Source organism: Salmo salar, chromosome 22 (assembly GCF_965601325.2).
Source record: "Salmo salar chromosome 22, fSalSal1, whole genome shotgun sequence".
NCBI classification, from domain to species: Eukaryota; Metazoa; Chordata; class Actinopteri; order Salmoniformes; family Salmonidae; genus Salmo; species Salmo salar.
In genome coordinates this window covers 59,663,241-59,668,225 of record NC_138312.1, presented here as the reverse complement: position 1 = coordinate 59,668,225, position 4,985 = coordinate 59,663,241, and positions in this window count along the sequence as shown.

The window sequence follows — 4,985 nt, the reverse complement described above, 5'->3', positions numbered from 1 at the left end:
TCTAGCAGAGTACTGGGTCCATAGTTCCTCTATCCTTCCTGACCTCTGCTTCTAGAAGAGTACTGGGTCCATAGTTCCCCTTCCTGACCTCTGCTTCTAACAGAGTACTGGGTCCATAGTTCCTCTATCCTTCCTGACCTCTGCTTCTAACAGAGTACTGGGTCCATAGTTCCTCTATCCTTCCTGACCTCTGCTTCTAACAGAGTACTGGGTCCATAGTTCCTCTATCCTTCCTGACCTCTGCTTCTAACAGAGTACTGGGTCCATAGTTCCCCTTCCTGACCTCTGCTTCTAACAGAGTACTGGGTCCATAGTTCCTCTATCCTTCCTGACCTCTGCTTCTAACAGAGTACTGGGTCCATAGTTCCTCTATCCTTCCTGACCTCTGCTTCTAACAGAGTACTGGGTCCATAGTTCCTCTTCCTGACCTCTGCTTCTGGCAGAGCACTGGGTCCATAGTTCCTCTATCCTTCCTGACCTCTGCTTCTAGAAGAGTACTGGGTCCATAGTTCCCCTTCCTGACCTCTGCTTCTAGCAGAGTACTGGGTCCATAGTTCCCCTTCCTGACCTCTGCTCCTAGCAGAGTACTGGGTCCATAGTTCCTCTATCCTTCCTGACCTCTGCTTCTATCAGAGTACTGGGTCCATAGTTCCTCTTCCTGACCTCTGCTCCTAGCAGAGTACTGGGTCCATAGTTCCTCTATCCTTCCTGACCTCTGCTTCTAACAGAGTACTGGGTCCATAGTTCCTCTATCCTTCCTGACCTCTGCTTCTAACAGAGCACTGGGTCCATAGTTCCTCTATCCTTCCTGACCTCTGCTTCTAACAGAGTACTGGGTCCATAGTTCCCCTTCCTGTCCTCTGCTTCTGACAGAGTACTGGGTCCATAGTTCCCCTTCCTGACCTCTGCTTCTAGCAGAGTACTGGGTCCATAGTTCCTCTATCCTTCCCGACCTCTGCTTCTAACAGAGTACTGGGTCCATAGTTCCCCTTCCTGACCTTCTAACAGAGTACTGGGTCCATAGTTCCCCTTCCTGACCTCTGCTTCTAACAGAGTACTGGGTCCATAGTTCCTCTTCCTGACCTTTGCTTCTAGCAGAGTACTGGGTCCATAGTTCCCCTTCCTGACCTCTGCTTCTAACAGAGTACTGGGTCCATCGTTCCTCTATCCTTCCTGACCTCTGCTCCTAGCAGAGTACTGGGTCCATAGTTCCTCTATCCTTCCTGACCTCTGCTTCTAACAGAGTACTGGGTCCATAGTTCCCCTTCCTGACCTCTGCTTCTAACAGAGTACTGGGTCCATAGTTCCTCTATCCTACCTGACCTCTGCTTCTAACAGAGTACTGGGTCCATAGTTCCCCTTCCTGACCTTCTAACAGAGTACTGGGTCCATAGTCCCTCTATCCTTCCTGACCTCTGCTTCTAACAGAGTACTGGGTCCATAGTTCCTCTATCCTTCCTGACCTCTGCTTCTAACAGAGTACTGGGTCCATAGTTCCTCTATCCTTCCTGACCTCTGCTTCTAACAGAGTACTGGGTCCTTAGTTCCCCTTCCTGACCTCTGCTTCTAGCAGAGTACTGGGTCCATAGTTCCTCTATCCTTCCTGACCTCTGCTTCTAGCAGAGTACTGGGTCCATAGTTCCTCTATCCTTCCTGACCTCTGCTTCTAACAGAGTACTGGGTCCATAGTTCCCCTTCCTGACCTTCTAACAGAGTACTGGGTCCATAGTTCCCCTTCCTGACCTCTGCTTCTAACATAGTACTGGGTCCATAGGTCCTCTATCCTTCCTGACCTCTGCTTCTAGCAGAGTACTGGGTCCATAGTTCCTCTATCCTTCCTGACCTCTGCTTCTAACAGAGTACTGGGTCCATAGTTCCTCTATCCTTCCTGACCTCTGCTCCTAGCAGAGTACTGGGTCCATAGTTCCTCTATCCTTCCTGACCTCTGCTTCTAACAGAGTACTGGGTCCATAGTTCCTCTATCCTTCCTGACCTCTGCTTCTAACAGAGTACTGGGTCCATAGTTCCTCTATCCTTCCTGACCTCTGCTTCTAGAAGAGTACTGGGTCCATAGTTCCCCTTCCTGACCTCTGCTTCTAACAGAGTACTGGGTCCATAGTTCCTCTATCCTTCCTGACCTCTGCTTCTAACAGAGTACTGGGTCCATAGTTCCCCTTCCTGACCTCTGCTTCTAGCAGAGTACTGGGTCCATAGTTCCTCTATCCTTCCTGACCTCTGCTTCTAACAGAGTACTGGGTCCATAGTTCCCCTTCCTGACCTCTGCTTCTAGCAGAGTACTGGGTCCATAGTTCCTCTATCCTTCCTGACCTCTGCTTCTAGAAGAGTACTGGGTCCATAGTTCCCCTTCCTGACCTCTGCTTCTAACAGAGTACTGGGTCCATAGTTCCTCTATCCTTCCTGACCTCTGCTTCTAACAGAGTACTGGGTCCATAGTTCCTCTATCCTTCCTGACCTCTGCTTCTAACAGAGTACTGGGTCCATAGTTCCTCTATCCTTCCTGACCTCTGCTTCTAACAGAGTACTGGGTCCATAGTTCCCCTTCCTGACCTCTGCTTCTAACAGAGTACTGGGTCCATAGTTCCTCTATCCTTCCTGACCTCTGCTTCTAACAGAGTACTGGGTCCATAGTTCCTCTATCCTTCCTGACCTCTGCTTCTAACAGAGTACTGGGTCCATAGTTCCTCTTCCTGACCTCTGCTTCTGGCAGAGCACTGGGTCCATAGTTCCTCTATCCTTCCTGACCTCTGCTTCTAGAAGAGTACTGGGTCCATAGTTCCCCTTCCTGACCTCTGCTTCTAGCAGAGTACTGGGTCCATAGTTCCCCTTCCTGACCTCTGCTCCTAGCAGAGTACTGGGTCCATAGTTCCTCTATCCTTCCTGACCTCTGCTTCTATCAGAGTACTGGGTCCATAGTTCCTCTTCCTGACCTCTGCTCCTAGCAGAGTACTGGGTCCATAGTTCCTCTATCCTTCCTGACCTCTGCTTCTAACAGAGTACTGGGTCCATAGTTCCTCTATCCTTCCTGACCTCTGCTTCTAACAGAGCACTGGGTCCATAGTTCCTCTATCCTTCCTGACCTCTGCTTCTAACAGAGTACTGGGTCCATAGTTCCCCTTCCTGTCCTCTGCTTCTGACAGAGTACTGGGTCCATAGTTCCCCTTCCTGACCTCTGCTTCTAGCAGAGTACTGGGTCCATAGTTCCTCTATCCTTCCCGACCTCTGCTTCTAACAGAGTACTGGGTCCATAGTTCCCCTTCCTGACCTTCTAACAGAGTACTGGGTCCATAGTTCCCCTTCCTGACCTCTGCTTCTAACAGAGTACTGGGTCCATAGTTCCTCTTCCTGACCTTTGCTTCTAGCAGAGTACTGGGTCCATAGTTCCCCTTCCTGACCTCTGCTTCTAACAGAGTACTGGGTCCATCGTTCCTCTATCCTTCCTGACCTCTGCTCCTAGCAGAGTACTGGGTCCATAGTTCCTCTATCCTTCCTGACCTCTGCTTCTAACAGAGTACTGGGTCCATAGTTCCCCTTCCTGACCTCTGCTTCTAACAGAGTACTGGGTCCATAGTTCCTCTATCCTACCTGACCTCTGCTTCTAACAGAGTACTGGGTCCATAGTTCCCCTTCCTGACCTTCTAACAGAGTACTGGGTCCATAGTCCCTCTATCCTTCCTGACCTCTGCTTCTAACAGAGTACTGGGTCCATAGTTCCTCTATCCTTCCTGACCTCTGCTTCTAACAGAGTACTGGGTCCATAGTTCCTCTATCCTTCCTGACCTCTGCTTCTAACAGAGTACTGGGTCCTTAGTTCCCCTTCCTGACCTCTGCTTCTAGCAGAGTACTGGGTCCATAGTTCCTCTATCCTTCCTGACCTCTGCTTCTAGCAGAGTACTGGGTCCATAGTTCCTCTATCCTTCCTGACCTCTGCTTCTAACAGAGTACTGGGTCCATAGTTCCCCTTCCTGACCTTCTAACAGAGTACTGGGTCCATAGTTCCCCTTCCTGACCTCTGCTTCTAACAGAGTACTGGGTCCATAGGTCCTCTATCCTTCCTGACCTCTGCTTCTAGCAGAGTACTGGGTCCATAGTTCCTCTATCCTTCCTGACCTCTGCTTCTAACATAGTACTGGGTCCATAGTTCCTCTATCCTTCCTGACCTCTGCTCCTAGCAGAGTACTGGGTCCATAGTTCCTCTATCCTTCCTGACCTCTGCTTCTAACAGAGTACTGGGTCCATAGTTCCTCTATCCTTCCTGACCTCTGCTCCTAGCAGAGTACTGGGTCCATAGTTCCTCTATCCTTCCTGACCTCTGCTTCTAGCAGAGCACTGGGTCCATAGTTCCCCTTCCTGACCTCTGCTCCTAGCAGAGTACTGGGTCCATAGTTCCTCTATCCTTCCTGACCTCTGCTCCTAGCAGAGTACTGGGTCCATAGTTCCTCTATCCTTCCTGACCTCTGCTCCTAGCAGAGTACTGGGTCCATAGTTCCTCTATCCTTCCTGACCTCTGCTTCTAACAGAGTACTGGGTCCATAGTTCCTCTATCCTTCCTGACCTCTGCTCCTAGCAGAGTACTGGGTCCATAGTTCCTCTATCCTTCCTGACCTCTGCTTCTAACAGAGCACTGGGTCCATAGTTCCCCTACCCTTCCTGAATCCACTCTGACGTGGCGATACTAGCCCCCTGCTCTCCAGGAAGTAAGTTAGCCTCTCCGTAATCATACGTTCCATAATCTTACATACATGTGATGTTAAAGCCGATAGCCGATTGGCCGATAGCTTGTTGGCCTCGTTGGGTCCTTCCCTGGCTTCCGGATTGGTGGCACTACTGTCTCCTTCCAGCTGCCTGGTAGTGGATTGGTGGCACTACTGTCTCCTTCCAGCTGCCTGGTAGTGGATTGGTGGCACTACTGTCTCCTTCCAGCTGCCTGGTAGTGGATTGGTGGCACTACTGTCTCCTTCCAGCTG